Source organism: Alosa pseudoharengus, unplaced genomic scaffold (assembly GCF_046254945.1).
Source record: "Alosa pseudoharengus isolate Yale_2024_CS ecotype anadromous, Long Island Sound unplaced genomic scaffold, YU_APseudo_1.1 YU_APseudo_1.1_scf_12, whole genome shotgun sequence".
Taxonomy (NCBI): Eukaryota; Metazoa; Chordata; class Actinopteri; order Clupeiformes; family Clupeidae; genus Alosa; species Alosa pseudoharengus.
Window position 1 is genome coordinate 21,252,225 of NW_027468587.1, and position 17,500 is coordinate 21,269,724.

The following is a 17,500-nucleotide window of genomic DNA, read 5'->3' on the forward strand; positions in this document are numbered from 1 at the left end:
TCCACTCTTCTCCTCTCTTCTCCTCTCCTCTCCCTGATCTATTCATTTATTTGTCTAAGTCTCTTTCCTGCCGTTTCTCTTCCTCCCAAAGCTGTTTCCCGCTCCCTCGCCTCTTGTTTATTATTTTGCATCAGTGGGGGGAGGCAGGGGAAACAGAGGACCCAGAAGCAGGTAGGTGGGTGTGATTGACACCTGGAGCTCCTGGAGGAGGAGGAGGTGGGGGGGGGGGGTCTTTCTGCTTGGCTACCCCTGACGGTGGTGCTCCAGAATGGGCTCACAGGAGTCAGGGGCTGGGGGGGGGGGGGTCAGGCCTGGGCGTATGGGGGAAGGAGCAGGGCTGGGCTGGGCTGGCCTGGGCTGGCACAGGCTTGTTTATCCAGGATGCAAAATAATAAACAGAGCGGCTGGTTGAGATGAATAAAATCCATTTGGACCCCCATCACTGATTAATACAGGAGAGGTGGCTTAAGGAGGAGGTCCATGGGGTCAGATCACCTCCTCAACCACAACACACACCTCTCCTCCGCTCTGTCTTTACTCCTCTTTATGCTGTCAGTCATCCCTCCTTCTCTCTCTCTCTTTCCATCACTCCTGTCTTTTTCCCTGTCCTCTCTCCCTCTCCATCTTCTCCATGGACCAATAGCTATGTGCTCATTAACCTGGTAAACACATTGTCCTGAGAGGGTGTGGGCATCAGGACCCAGATGCCAGCATGCCCACCACCCACAGATAACACGCAGGGCAGCCTCCCATAGACCAAGGCATCCAACAGATGCTTAGCAAGAAGAGACAGGTCACTCGTTTAACTCGGTAGGAAAACAATCAGGTAAATGCAACAAGGATACAACAGTGAAATAGAACAGACAAAACACAGACAAAAACTCCATTCACTCAGTTACAAAGACGAAGCCTGACTGAGAGTGTTGGGCTTGTTTTATAGCTGATTGATTGGCACTTGTCACTCAAAGTGCCATCCTGTTGACTGCACTGAAAACAGAGATGAGACTGCAGTGTGACTGTCTGTGTTGGTGTGTGTGTGTGTATGTGATTGCATATATTGTGTGTGTGTGTTTGTATTTATTTATGTGTGTGCTATGTGCGTGTGTGTGCGTGTGTGTGTGTGTGTGTGTGCATGTGTGTGTATTAGTGTGTGTGTGTGTGTGTGTGTGATTGCATATGTTGTGTGTGTGTGTGTGTGTGTGTGTGTTTGTATTTATTTATGTGTGTGCTATGTGTGTGTGTGTGTGTTTGTGCGTGCACACATATAAGCATTTGCGTATGCATGTGTCTGTGTAGGGAGGGTGGGTATTTGTCTCTGTTTACTTATACATTCACTTCAAACCTGGGAACAGACATGGGAGTATGGCTCACGACAGGGATCTAGAATGAGCTCCTCTTCACAAACACACATAAAGACTCCTCGAAACCCACCTGGCATCTTTGCAATTGTCTTTACCAACACACGCAAACACACACGCAAATCCAGCCATGCAAATGCATGGCCAATTACTGTAAACATGCATTGATGCTCAGGTGATAGCACTGTCCAGTTCTCTATGTATTCAAATGAAGATGCTTTTCTTTATAGCCCTGTGCTTAAACCAATACGCACATGAAGACACCAACACACATACATATTAAAATACATGAATCAATAAACCTACACTTGCGTACACACACACACACACACACACACACACAAACACAGTTCCAGTTTCTTTCTAAGGTCACCGTAACATTCATCTTCTTATATCATTCATGGAGAGCGTGACCTTCCACGGCCTTGGACTACACCATACACACACTCCTCCCATCATGCGTTGCCATCCCAATGGCGCTACTCCATTCCTGGCCACATCATCAGCATACACTACTTAGCATGCATCACCTAAAAGGGGCAACAACCCATTCAGGACTGCAGAGATCTTTTAAAAGCCTTTACAAAAAAGAGCAGGTTATTTAAAAAAAAAAAAAAAAAACGAAAATCGAGAAGGTTAAAAATGTGTCCAGCTCTGGGTAAGCACAGGGAGAGTGAAATCAGCTAGAGTAATGTAGGGGCCATCGAACGGGAAAACCACAATGGCTGGGTTGGAGAGCAGAGGTCTGGTTGCATGCCCATTACCATATGTTTGTCTATGCTGAGCAGGAGCCGGAGCTGGAGAAGGGGGCTGGGGTGAGCAGGCTGATGGAGGCCCTTAAATGAAGGCTCTGACCTTGAACAGGCCCACGGTCAGTTCATTAGAAGCCCGCTACTTATCTGCAATAACGTTGCCAAAATGAGTTGCTAGAGTGAGCGAGAGAGAGAGAGAGAGAGAGTGAGAGAGAGTAAGAGAGAGAGAGAGGGAGGGAGGGAGAGAGAGAGAGAGACCTGGCCAAAGTTGATGTTGTCTGCATAGTAGCAGAGGATGTACAAAAAAGAAAGAACAGAAACAAGTGGTCATCTCTGTAATTACACTTACACTACTACCACTTTATTATCATAAGTACACACACACATAGACACATGCACACACACGCGCGCACACACACACACACACACACACACACGCACGCACACACACACACACACACACACACACACACACACACACACACACACACACACACATGCATTGAATAATAACCAAAAACATGGAAAATGACCACACTTATTGTATATATGCATATCCAAGATACAGATGCAAAACGGTGAATATGCATATGTGTGTGTGTGTGTGTGTGTGTGTGTGTGTGTGTGTGTGTGTGTGTGTTTGTGCATATGTGTGTGTGTGTGCGTGTGTGTGTGTGTGTGTGTGTGTTCATGGGGGGGGGGGGGTAAATAAATGAATAAATCAGAAAAAAGAGCAGGGAGAAGAGACAGTGTTTGGTCGATAGTGTCAAAAGCGGATGACAGATCTAAAAGAATGAATATTGATCGCTCAGAGGCTCATCGCCACGGCGACCTGTGGGAGGTCAGGGTGTGTAATTAGAAGACTGCTGGAGCAGCAGCGCATCTCCTAAAAGTGTGTGTGTGTGTGTGTGTGTACATGAGAGTCTACATGTGAGTGTGCAGGTAGTAATTAGAACAGCTGGACATTCATTGGCTCATACCCAGAAAAAAAGGAATGTGTGTGTGTGTGTGTATATGTGTGTGTGTGTGTGTGTAGTTTATAATTAGAACAGGTGGACAGGCATTGGCTCATTTCCAGTAAAGCTGAGTGGGTGAGAGAGTGTTTGTAGTGTACATAGGTATGTATCTGTGCTCATGCCTCTGACTGGGTCTGTATGTCTGCTTCTGTGTGAAATTCCCAGTTATAAATCATCTGCTTCGTTTTATTATCTGAGGAATTCTGTGGTTGAAAATGAATTTCAATTGGCTTCAATGAAACCCTGAGAATCTATAAATCTCAGAATGTATGCTTTCTGCTTTGTGCTTTCTATGCAATGCAACTGTGTATCAGCTTGGACAAGAAAAGGCAGAGATTTGTGATTGACTATGAAGTATGTGGCCTAAATGGTCTTGGACACAGGGCCTTTGAATCCGCTTGTATGAACATTTTTATGGGAGAAAGCTCTCACTTCTGCAATGACTGACTGCTGTGTCACAACTGAGTTTCATTTGAACCTCTGTTATAGATACATCCACACATCTATCTCTCCCTCTCTCTTTCCTATTCTCTCTTTCTCTGACATACACAGAAGAACACACCTGCTCTTTCAAACACACACATTATTTCTCTGGCTAGTGGTGTGTACAGTTATTTGTGCGTGCGCGTGTGTGTGTGTGTGTGTGTGTGTGTTTGTGTCTGTGTGTGTGTTAGTGTATGTCTGTGTGTATGTGTGTGTGTGTGTGTGTGTATGTGTGTGTGTGAGAGAGAGAGAGAGAAAGAGAGAGAGATAGCGAGAGAGAGAGAGAGAGAGAGAGAGAGAGAGAGAGAGAGAGAAAGTGAGAGTGTGAGAGAGTGAGTAAGTGTGTGTTTGAGTATAGTGTGGGAGTAATATCAGTTTCAGTGGCGTTATCCTGGGAGAGGCCATGTCTTCTTTTAGTGCTCTTACACCACAGTATATGGCATTCTGACAGGAAACAAGTAGCTGCTATCCCACCCCCAACACTCTCTCTCTCTCTCTCTCTCTATTCTGCTTCATGTCTCCCTCTCTCTTTATCCTTGCTTCCCTGTCTTTCTCAGTCCCTTCCCTCACTCTATCTGTCTCTCTTTTGGTCTCACTCTCATTCACTCACTCGCTCACTCACACACTTATTTACTCATTCTGTCACACACTCATTCACTCACACTCACCTTTTGGCCTTTCTTCTCCTTTTCAGTTCTCATTCTTTGTCCTCCACCCCCCCCTCTCTCTCTCTATGTAAGTCTGTCACACAAACACATCTTACGGCCTTTACAAGTGCCAGAATCAGACACAGATAGGTGCACTTTGAGGTGTGGTTTCAAACACACAAAAGTACACACACAGACATACATAAACACACACATTCAGCCATAAATTTGCGCACACACACACACACACGCACGCACGCACGCACGCACACACACGCACGCACACACACACACGCACACACACACACACACACACACGGCGGTGTGGCTGTCCCCCAGTCCCCGCCCCAGGGACATCTCATGGTAACATGAACTCAGGATGAACCCCCTCCAAACATAAATAACATCTCTCCTCTCTCCTTCTCCCTCCCCTCTCTCCTCCCTCGTTCATTCTCCTCCTCCCTCTGTCTCCCTCGCTCCCTTTATCCATCTCTGTGGTCGCTTTGCAACCTTGTTTTATTGCTATGCAAGAGACCATCATAAACAAGTGTACTTGCAGTCACACATCAGGTGACACACAGACAGACTCACACACACTCAAACACACACACACAGACACACACAGAGAGAGAGAGAGACTTCAGATACTCTGAAGATGAGACACAAAAGATCAAATGACAGAAGACATAACACACTACAACAAAGCAACTTTTCTCAACATATCACAGTGACCGCAGACAAGACCAGGGTGTGGAACCAAAAGAAGAAAGACAGAGAGATAGAGAGAGAGAGAGAGAGAAAGTGAAATCTCCCTGCCCTTCTCTCCCTCTCTCTCTTCCTCACTCCTTCCCTCTCCACAGGACAGCTGGTGTCAGCAGGCTCTCCCAGCCAATGCCATCACTGACCTTCGTCTAAGGATAAAGCCCTTTCCCCAATCTATGCCTTTCTTCAGCCATTAGATACCCCCCCCCCCCCGCTTGTCCTGCCCCCCCCTGTTTACCCCCTGCTCAACAATACATCGGGCTAAGACTTCCTGTTAGCACACAATGCATTTATTGATAGGCCTTTCCCATTAGCGGTGTTTACCTGTCAGCTCAGCCCGCTCTAATGAGCGAAGCTCGGATAGGAATAATGAGCAGGACCGCTAACGACTAATGGGTGTTTACAGCCAATGCTGTCGCTAAAGCTAACGGTAACACGACCCCCACCACCGCCGCTATCATCGCCGCCCGCCACCACAGAAGCCATTGGTCCTAATGCCACGGATGCGGCCACAGTCTCAGTCACGGTCATTGTCACTGCCCAGATAGGAGTTAGGACAAGAATGATCTGGCCCTGGCAACGGGCTGTCTTTCCCAAAATTATTGTTCAACTAGAAACAAACTCAGAGAGCACAGGGCTTTGCCAAGGTCAAATGCCCTATCTGGCAATATTATGAAAGTGAAAAACAATTCCTGGAGCCGCCCTGTGATTTGGATCGACTCCAAAATGGACTTTCCTGGTCCATGCTGCTTACACCCCTCAGAAAGTTTCACGAAATTCAGCCTGGCAGTTTTTGTCTTGATGACAGACAAGCAAACACATGGACAAACAAACCCATCTAAAAGCATAACTCCTTATCATCACCAAAGGATCCAGAGTCTTCCATTACGGTAACAGATCATTTTGGACTGTTTTTCTCCTACTTGTGAGGGTGGTTGTTAAAGGAGAAATCAGGCCAATTTTTACATGGATCTTGATCGCTAGACGTCGCCGAGTACTGTCGATAGGAAGAAAAAAAACGACCACAATCGATGCTACCGAACTGGAGTAGCTGCAGCTTCTCATTGCCAGCCACCCTGAGAAGTCAAAGGCGATTCAAAACGAGCCAGAAAAGTCGAGACAGGACCAATCGTCAAAATGTCGGTGTCCACCACTCTAGTTCATCCAAAACAAACCAGAAAAGGGCCTTAAAGTGCTAAAACCCGGAATTTTCCTTTAATTGAACTTCAAAATGAAAAGAGGGGGGAAAAATGCATCTGCATATATCTGCACTATGTATAATAGTACTGAGATGTGAACATATGAGGCTTAGGCTACTCAAGATGTCTAACATAATACCAGCTCTTTGCCAGTTGTGAGTGTCCCACAGTGCATGCTGCCTATACTAAAGTGTTTTGGGGTATCATTGAAGAAGAAATTTTAAGATGAGAAAGAGATCGAGAAAAAATAGTTGGGAAATAAATACTACAGGCCCTATGACTAATGTTGATGCATCACAAATTGATTTGGCTAGGCTACATGTTCCTTACTATGCTCCATTTTCATTTAATAAAAGAAAACTATCAGACAAATGAAATCAGAAACTAACTCACTACACAGGGTGAGTTCAGTATCCTTGTGAACCCAGTGAGGATGATGAGCAAAGAGATGCACTTCAGCGACCAGGGGTGGAGTGGCAATCGGGACGGTCGGGAGTTTTCCCGGTGGGCCGGCCGAGGTGCGGGCCGGCCCATAGAGCTTTTAACGCGGCCATGAGTCGTACATGAGAAATACATACAGTATAGAATTTTCTGCGAAAATCTCCGAGACCTACAATTCAAAGTTCTAGGAAGTCCAACCAATATTTATACCACTCGCTCACTGTCTATATGTCATTCATGGTTACCTTGCACACTCATCTCTCCCATGCTGATTCTTGTGAAGGCTAGCCTTAATTTTTTATCTTAATTCATTTGTGTCTTATTCAGGCGTTCTTTCATGGTCACCAATAAAAAAAATAATGACAATTTAATTTGTTTGTTTGTTAGGCTAGGCTAGAATGGAGCAAAGCCTCCTGGGAATGGGTAATGTGTATCTGGTTTATCCAATGAACCGATTGCAGGTCAAGTCTATTTACAGAAATGTAGGGGGACAAATGAGCGTCTAATGGCATGACCCTACAAGCGATCAAGTTCGAGGAAAACTTGTCTATGGGAAAACTACAGGATTTTTGACAGTCGATGGATTTGCGTGGTTGCTTGCTGTTTTACACATGGATGGAAGGCAGAGAGAAAGGTTAGCGGAGCTAAAGCATTGACATTATTGCTAGGCAGAAACTAGCACAAGCTAGTCTTATGTTGATATGCCTAGCCCTAGCCTATGATGTCACGGACAGAAGACGACCCAAGAGCGCAAGTTCAAATTCAGAGTCTTTTTATTGAAGGGTTCAGGGGGGGAAGAGGAGTGAGAGAATCGTGAGGTCTTGGAGGTTCCGGTTCCAGGGGTGCTAGGAGTGCCAGGGGTGTCAGGGGTTCCAGTCCAAGGTACTGAGTGTGTGTGTCCCCCAGTGATCGAGCGGCGTCTCGGGCTGAGGGTGGTGACGCGTCTGGGCTCACTCGTCTGGTGGTCGGAGGCCTGGGGGAACACACACACAACAGCAAGATGAACAGCAGGCAGTAGTACAGACCAGGGCTAGGCACTAAACGTGGTGAGAGACAGAAGGCAGATTCGAGTTACCGGGGGGGCTGAAGATCGGAGAGTAATCGAGAAGATCCGGAAGGCAGGTCGGGATAACCGGGGCAGTAGAACAGGGAGGCAGTCAAGAATGGATCCGAATCACAGGTAGGAGTCAGAGAGTAGACAGACAGGCAGGTTACTGGTCCAGGTTTGAAGACGATCTGACAGGGCTTGGCTGAAAAACAGGGCTTTATATACTGGGAGAGGTTAGTGGAGAAATGCAGTGCAGCTGGCAGAGTAATTAGAGCAGAGTGGGGCAGAGCCAGGTGGAGCTCGTTAGGCAGAGTAGAGAGAGAGTGAGCAGAGTGGCAGAGAATTGAATTCAATTAAGGTTGTTACCAGGGAGAGAGAATGCTCATGACAGGACCCCCCCCCTAAGGGACGGCCCCAGAAGTCCCAAGAACAACATCATGCCGGGAGGGTGGAGGGGAGCAGGCGGCGGGTCAGAACTCCTCCGAGCGGTCCGAGTGAACCTCCTCATCCTCAGAAGGAGCTGGAGGGTCACGGTCGGGAGACAGGACAGGTACTGAGACAGGATCAGGGTCAGGCACAGGACAGGAAGCCGGGCGGGCAGGACGGCTAGGGACCCCTCTGGGACGGCCCCTACGGATTGCAGGCTGATCAGGATGTAGTCGGTGGAAGTCAGTGATGAGGGTCCGGTCCACTATCCTCCTGGCCGGGATCCAGGTCCTCTCCTCCGGACCATATCCCTCCCAGTCAACGAGGTACTGGAGACCCCTACCCCGTCGCCTAGAGCGGAGCAGCCGCCGGACGGTGAAGACCGGACCGCCATCTAAGAGGCGCGGAGGAGGCGGCGGCGGAGATGCAGGGACCAGGGGACTTTCATGGACCGGCTTGACCTTGGAGACGTGGAAGGTGGGATGGACCCGCATGGAAGTGGGCAACTGAAGCCGAACCGCCGTTGGACTGATGACTTTCTGCACAGGAAAAGGACCAATGAAGCGAGGGGCCAGCTTTCGTGATTCAACCCGCAGCGGCAGATCCCGGGCAGACAGCCAGACCTTCTGACCAACCCGGTAAGTAGGTGCTGGGGCCCTCCGTCGGTTGGCACCGACGGCGTAGCTGGTTCCAGACTTCAGGAGCATAGTGCGAGCCTGGGCCCAAGTGCGGCGGCAGCGGCGGGCATACGCAAGAGCAGACGGACAGGTGGCATCCGCCTCCTGGCTGGTAAACAGTGGGGGTTGATACCCGTAGACACACTGAAAGGGGGAGAGCCCGGTGGCGGAACTGGTGAGTGAATTATGGGCATATTCCACCCAGAGCAGGTGTTGAGCCCAGGCCCGGGGATTTTGGGAGGCCACGCACCTCAGTGCCTTCTCCAGCTCCTGGTTCATGCGTTCAGTTTGGCCGTTTGACTGCGGGTGGAATCCAGATGATAGGCTGGCGGTGGCCCCAAGGAGATGACAGAACTCCTTCCAAAAGGTTGCTGAGAATTGCGGCCCCCGGTCTGACACTATATCCTGGGGTAGGCCATGGATACGAAACACATGTTCCAGGACCACCTGGGCGGTCTCCTTAGCAGAGGGTAGTTTAGGAAGAGGCACGAAGTGGGTCATCTTACTAAAGCGGTCAACAATGGTAAGGATGACTGTGTGTCCGTCAGAGGGCGGAAGACCCGTAACAAAGTCCAGTGAAACGTGGGACCAGGGCCGCTTGGGTACGAGTAGGGGTTGCAGCAACCCAGCAGGAGGCTGGTTGGGGGTCTTGTTTCGGTTACAAGTGGGACAAGCTCGGATGAATTCTTGGACATCCTGTCTCATCCGCCGCCACCAGAACCGCTGGCGGACCAGATGAAGGGTGCGAGTGATGCCGGGATGACAGGCCAGACGGGATTCGTGCCCCCACTGAATCACAGGTGACCTGAGGTTTGCTGGAACAAACAGACGGTTGGGGGCGCTGGTGCTTGGGCCTGGCTGGTTCCGAAGCGCCTCCATGACCTGCTTCTCGATCTCCCAGGTGAGGGCCGCTACGACAAAGTGGCTGGGAAGAATGGGGGCGGGCATGGCGGTGGTCTCGTCCTTCTGAAACATCCGGGAAAGGGCATCAGGTTTGATGTTGCGAGATCCCGGGCGGTAGGAGAGCGTGAAATTGAAGCGGGTAAAGAACAGAGACCACCGCTGTTGACGGGAGTTCAGCCTCCTGGCTGTTTGGATATACTCCAGGTTTTTGTGGTCTGTCCACACTACGAATGGTTCCTTTGACCCCTCTAACCAGTGCCGCCATTCTTCAAGGGCGAGCTTGACGGCCAGCAGCTCGCGGTTCCCAATGTCGTAGTTGCATTCGGCTGGGGTTAGCCGACGGGAGTAGAAGGCACAGGGGTGCATCTTGCCATCCTCGGCTGTTCTCTGAGAAAGCACTGCACCCACTCCCACGTCCGAAGCATCTACCTCCACCACAAACTGCCTTGCTGCATCTGGCATCTGGAGGATGGGAGCGGAAGTGAAACGTGTCTTGAGGCTATTGAAGGCCTTATCAGCAGCTGCTGTCCATTGGTACGGTTGTTTAGTGCTGGTTAGCGCCGTGAGTGGTGCAGCCACTGTGCTATAGTTTCGGATGAACCTCCTATAAAAGTTCGCAAAGCCCAGGAACTGTTGCAACTTTTTCCGAGACTCAGGGACTGGCCAGGACGTGACAGCCGACACCTTCGTGAGATCCATCTGAATGCTGCCCTCGTTCACCACATACCCCAGGAATGAAACGGTCTTGGCATGGAACTCGCACTTCTCTGCCTTCACGAAAAGAGAGTTCTCCAGCAGGCGGCGCAGGACCAACTGGACATGGTGCGTGTGTTCTGACAGAGTCTTTGAGAATATTAAAATATCGTCAAGGTACACAAAAACGAATGTATTTAGCATGTCCCTGAGGATATCATTCACTAGGGCTTGAAAAACTGCTGGGGCATTGGTGAGGCCAAATGGCATGACGAGGTATTCATAGTGGCCGGTTGATGTGTTGAACGCAGTCTTCCACTCGTCTCCCTCTCTCACCCGCACTAGATGGTAGGCATTGCGAAGGTCCAGCTTCGTGAATACGGTGGCTCCCTGCAGCAGTTCGAAGGCAGACGAAAGTAAGGGCAGTGGGTAGCGATTCTTAACCGTGATGTCGTTCAGACCCCGGTAATCTATGCATGGACGAAGAGAACCGTCCTTCTTACCGACGAAGAAGAATCCCGCTCCTGCGGGGGAAGAAGACGGTCTGATTATCCCGGCGGCAAGAGAGTCATTAATGTAGTCTTCCATGGCCTTTCTTTCCGGGGCTGACAGTGAATAAAGACGACCCTTGGGAGGTGCTGTGCCAGGCAGGAGATCAATCGCGCAGTCATAGGGTCTGTGTGGGGGTAGAGATGTCGCCTTGGATTTGTTGAACACCTCTTTCAGGCTGTGGTAACAGGTCGGAACATTGGATATGTCGGGGGTAGCGCCAGATCTCTCCCGGTGAACGGGCAGGGTGGCCCCCCTTAAACAGGTCTGGTGACAACTCCTTCCCCACGCACGGACTGTTCCTGTCTCCCAGTCGATGTGGGGGTTGTGCTGACGGAGCCACGGGTATCCGAGAATGAGTGGTTGGCCAGGTGAGTGTAGGAGGTGAAACTGGATGGACTCCTGGTGGTTTCCTGACAGCAGAATTGTCACAGGGGCTGAGATGTGAGTGACCGTGCCCAGATGATGTCCATCCAGGGCTCGTGCAGGAATGGGTTGTGTCAGTTGATGATGGTTCACGTCCAGTTGCCGTGCAAGCTCAGGGTCCATGATGTTTGCTTCGGCTCCAGAATCCACAAGGGCGGCCAATGTATGAGTCGTGTCGGAAAGCTGAAGGCGGAGATGAAGCAGGGGTTTTCGGATGGAGGGAGACTGAAGATTTGTTGAGCTCACCCGGATCTCCCCTACACCTGGTGAGCTGCGGCTTTTGCCGGACAGGTGGCGACACGGTGATTTTCACCACCACAGTAGAGGCAAAGGTTGGAGGTTAGACGGCGCCGACGCTCCTCGGGAGTCAGAGAGGCACGGCCAATCTCCATGGCCTCAGGCTGATTGAGTTGGCCTTGGGACTTGACAGGCAGGGGCTGGACAGAGGAGGTATCGACCCGAGTGCGGATGGCAGGTTGACTGAGACGCCCCTTCTCCCTCCTCCGGGTCTGTATACGGCGGTCAATGCGGACGGCAAGGTCAATGGCGGCATCAAGCGTTAAGGGCGGGTCATGAGAAACAAGCTCGTCTTTGATATAGTCCGCCAAGCTGTGGAGGAAGGCTTGCACCAGTGCCTCTGAGTTAAACGAGCTTTGACTGGCCAGGGTACGAAAGTCAATGGAGAAGTCTGCCACTGTCCGATTGCCCTGACGGATGGTGAGCAGAGCTTGTGACGCTTCGGCTGTTGGCGAGCCTAGATCAAAGACCTTTAACATCTCCTCCTCAAAGGCACTGAAGGAGACACAGGCTGGGGTTTGCCGGTCGAATTCCGCCGTTCCCCACAACCGAGCTCGGCCGGTGAGATGGGTGATGACATACCCCACCTTGGCTCCCTCCGTTGAGAAGGTCCTGGGCTGTAGTGCGAACTGGATTCGGCAGCTGCTCAAGAATGGTCTTACTTGCTTTTGGTTTCCATCGAAACGTTCCGGGTTCCCAATCTTTGGTTCAGGAGCGTGGGGATCTGGTGGCAGCACTGCCGGTGGTACAGGAACAGAAGAACCAGGGGTGGGTGCAGGTGGAGTAGCCGGGTTTGAGAGTAGTTGCAGGGCTTGGGCTAGCAGTTGTTGCTGCAGTTGGAACTGTTGCTGTTGTAGCTGAAACTGTTGCTGCTGCTGTTGAAGCTGTTGCTGTTGCTGCTGGATCTGTTGTTGCTGCTGGTTGGATTGCTGTTGTTGTTGGTTGCCTAGCTGGAGAAGGGAAGCGATGTCGCCAGCCATCCGATTGATGTCTCCCTCAGTGCGTTCCAGTCGCTGTAGGGCAGACATCTCGGGCTCTTCCTCCATAGTGGTCAGGGAGTGCGCTGGGTCCATGATGGTCAGATCGTTCTGTCACGGACAGAAGACGACCCAAGAGCGCAAGTTCAAATTCAGAGTCTTTTTATTGAAGGGTTCAGGGGGGGAAGAGGAGTGAGAGAATCGTGAGGTCTTGGAGGTTCCGGTTCCAGGGGTGCTAGGAGTGCCAGGGGTGTCAGGGGTTCCAGTCCAAGGTACTGAGTGTGTGTGTCCCCCAGTGATCGAGCGGCGTCTCGGGCTGAGGGTGGTGACGCGTCTGGGCTCACTCGTCTGGTGGTCGGAGGCCTGGGGGAACACACACACAACAGCAAGATGAACAGCAGGCAGTAGTACAGACCAGGGCTAGGCACTAAACGTGGTGAGAGACAGAAGGCAGATTCGAGTTACCGGGGGGGCTGAAGATCGGAGAGTAATCGAGAAGATCCGGAAGGCAGGTCGGGATAACCGGGGCAGTAGAACAGGGAGGCAGTCAAGAATGGATCCGAATCACAGGTAGGAGTCAGAGAGTAGACAGACAGGCAGGTTACTGGTCCAGGTTTGAAGACGATCTGACAGGGCTTGGCTGAAAAACAGGGCTTTATATACTGGGAGAGGTTAGTGGAGAAATGCAGTGCAGCTGGCAGAGTAATTAGAGCAGAGTGGGGCAGAGCCAGGTGGAGCTCGTTAGGCAGAGTAGAGAGAGAGTGAGCAGAGTGGCAGAGAATTGAATTCAATTAAGGTTGTTACCAGGGAGAGAGAATGCTCATGACATATGACTAATTAATGGGCCACTCAGGCTGATAAATGGTTTGTGGAACTCGTTGGAACTGTCTATATGTAAGCATTTATAGGCCTACTTTAATCTACCTATACAAAATGCCTGGTTTTTCAATTATTTAATTACCTGTGTTATTAGGTTGACATTGTCTGTAGGCTAGGCCTTTTTTAAATTTATACAGGCAACTATTGGAGTGCTATGATAGGCTACCCAGATATGTCCTTACATGATGCTTGAAATTTCCATCCACCCACAAAGCTGTTTTTATACTGCACTTAAATATCTAGCTCCTTACACATTTATTGAAAGTGCCTAGTTTGTGGTTGATAGGCTTGTTGTATTGCATTAGCACTACAGTTCCTTTCTCCAAATGTAGCCTATACATAGCCTATTAGTATTTTAAATTGACATATATTTTGTTTGTGCTACTGATGTGTGTGCGTGTTTGGGGGGGGGTCAGAATTTTCCCGGTGGATTTTAGTGCCCCACTCCGCCCCTGTCAGCGACTTACAGAATGTCTGCGCATCGGTTCCATGAGCTGCTCCATCGGAACCAGTGTTTCATTCACTACAAATGAACTCAACGAAACCCAGGAAGTTTGTGAGAGGCATAGTTATCCGGGAGCAGCCAGACATCGGTTGCTGCTAGTTGCAAAATATTGTGTGTGTGTGTGAGAGAGAGAGAGATAGATAGAGAGAGAGAGAGAGAGAGAGAGAGAGCTGCACTGAAGAACTCCAAGTTACTCCGAGAACTCCAAGTGATCAACAGCTACCTCGGCAACCATAAAAGCTGGTGCTTAGGTCAGGCTAGGGTACCACACACATTTTCTGTCATAGTCTGTGGCATAGTCTGTGGACCCCTGGGAATAGCTTGGCCCACCCCATGTGTAAAAGTCGAGCTCCGCCACTGTACACGGCTCTGGTGCTCCAGTGACATCACATCCTGCGTGCACAGTGACAAGGGGAGATTGACAAGAGAAATGGTAACTTTGAAGATAAACTTCCAATCAATTATTAGAATGAGGGAGTGCATGTAATTTAATTAGAGACTGAAGGACCCTCTTTTGAAGTGGGCCTAGAAGAGGTTGTTTTGACTGTGTCTAAGATATTGTCCATAAGCAGCAAAAAAATCCTTTAAATTGAAGATGTTTGCTTTAAAATGCTGTGTTCTGTTGATCATTGTGTTATCTGTTGTGAGAAATGTTACTGTCTGGAAAAAAACGTAATTTAATTTAGCTTTAATGATGTGTTATGTGGAGATTACAGAACTGATAGCTAGATATAAAATGTTTGTGTGTGTGTGTGTGTGTGTGTGTGTGTGTGTGTGTGTGCAAAACAAGAAACTGATATTTATTCCTCCATAGCAATATAAACCTAGGAGGCAATCAAGTTGTGCTGTTATTAAATTATTATGGTTACTAAAGAAATCTTATCAGGCAAGGATTAACCATGAATATATAAGTGGTAGAGACCCTGCTATCGATACAGACCGTACCCCTCCGCCTCTATGCATTCCTCTCTCCCTTCCTCCATCCCTCTCTCTTCTACCCCCTCTCCCCCTGGGTACACACAGATTTATGCTTAAAAGCCACAGCCAATCAATAATGAGTTACAGATACTGCTGCTGGCCAATACACACACGCACACGCACACACACACACACACACACACTCACACACACGCACACACACACACACGCACACGCATGCACACACGCACACACACACACACACACACACACACACACACACACACACACACGGGGAGCTGTGTTTGCCTCCTACACAGAGGAGTGTTTGCTCCCTGACTCTGACCATGGCCGAGGTCTCTATAAGGCCCCTGACACTATTGCCATGACCACTGTCATGTTGTCTCGTTTCGACTGGGAAACTGTGCAGGTAGTCACAACAGCATCGCACACATACTGTATGCCCTATCAAAATGATTTAATTACTGTACAATCAACACAAAATGCAGGAAATGCATAATATCAGTGTTTTTATCAGTGTATGACCTACTGTATGGCCTCAGATCTAGATTGAAATATCCCTCCTGCAACACCTCCCCATAGGATATACCTGCTATTTATCTTCCCATATATTCTAGATTTGATCCACATCTCACTCATATGACAGTCCATGCAACATTAGCTGCTACCTGGCCCCCCTCTGTCCATGTACAGGCTCCGCAGCACTGTCTCTCTGTGATGCCCACTGCCCACTGGCCCAGCCTTCACTCAGTCGCAGACATCTATCCCACTAATTACAGAAAGATGAAAAGATAAAGAAGACTTGTTGGTTGGACGGAGTTGGAGTCGCGAGGCACAATTAGATCGCTGGTCTCTGGCGGCTCGTTGGATCTCTATTAAGGGGGTGGGTGGAGGCGGGGGTTGCTCATCGTAATGATGCTGTTCTTTAATTACTTCGAGGAGTAAACTGTCCTCAGTAAACCACCCTGATGAATGAGCCCAGTGCACTGGCCAGCGTGTGTTGGTACACGGATACAACAACAGTAGGCTAGTCCAGAGAGGAGAGGAGGAGAAGGAGGACAGCAAGAGAGGAGAGGCTAGGATGCTGAAACAGGGCAGCTCCACTAGCCAATCGGAGGAGAGAGGGACAATGCAAGAAAGAGAACAATGTAAGAAAGAAAGGATGTTTCTTTTGTTAATGCAGCATTCAGTCTTTATTTCAGTAAAAAGCAATAATGAAACATGTGAAATACACTCCACATTCAGTGGTCTAAACCACCAGCATCTAAAAGCCATATTGTTTCAAAGTGTCTCATACATGCAAATGAATTAGGCTTCTAATGCAAACAGATCTGGCAACCTTTGGTTTTTCTATATGGTCACTTTCTTTTTGGGCAACTGCCTTTCTGTAAACAATGTGGGCGCTAATTGAGTTTCGGTGGCTGTCTGTCAGGGACGGTTCCGCCCAGGCTACATATCCTACTGGAGAGTGGGGAGGACATGAGGGAGGAGTAGAGGATTAGCCTGGGAACACACAGACCCTCACAATTGGACAATTGTGACATTAAACTCTTACCAAAATTGTTCAAAAATTGTAGCAATCTTGTAAACGAATGTTTTAAAAGCAGTTGTTTAGGGCAATTCCATGCAAAACTGTCACATCCATAACGCCAACACAATGCCATGGCATTATGGATGTGACAGTTTTGCGTGGAATTGCCCTTTACTCAATTCCAAAGAAATACACGTCCATGCCATATTCGCGATTGTATTTGCGTGCCCGTGTTTTAGGGACGTTGGAAATGGGCTTCAATGGCCTCTTGGCCAGGCGGACCTGCAGAGCTAATCCCAAATTTGCCAAAAGTTCATATGGCTCCCAGAGGACAGCAGAGAAGAAGAAAAGACAACCCTTATTATCCTTTTTTAAGAAAGATGAGTAGAGGAGCAGAGAGGCCTACACACTTCATTACCATTCCACCTGGCCCAGGTAACTCAGATGTAACTAGGAGACTATAGCTTCATGCTTCATGTGACTACCTACCTTTTTTATTTATTTTTTCAATCACACATATTGTTTTATGATTCTGTGTTATTTTATGTTCTGCTGTTTAATTAAATGTTTTATCAATAGTTTTTACATATATACTGTTTATACATTGCATGCTTTGGCAACACTTTCTTTGTGAATGGTCATGCCAATAAAGCTTTTTTGAATTAGACAGAGACAAATTTCTTATTCCCTATTAAGAGAAGATGTACCACTCAAAATGGTTTGTCAGACTGGTGTCCTCTCCTGTTTACACGGGTCTCCGTGCTTAAGTCTCATCTTCCCTTGCGCCACACGCCGCGAACAGACAAACAAATGTACATATTCACTGTCATTAATTATGAGCTTTCCCGTGCCCAGTGTTTGGCCCCTGCATTAATCTCCCTCCGTTCCTACCCCCAAGTTATTAAAGGCCTGTTGCAAATAGCTAACATGCAATAAATCCCTCCTGAAGATGATTAATCTGGGGTGTGGAGGAGAGGAGAGTAGAGGGGAGC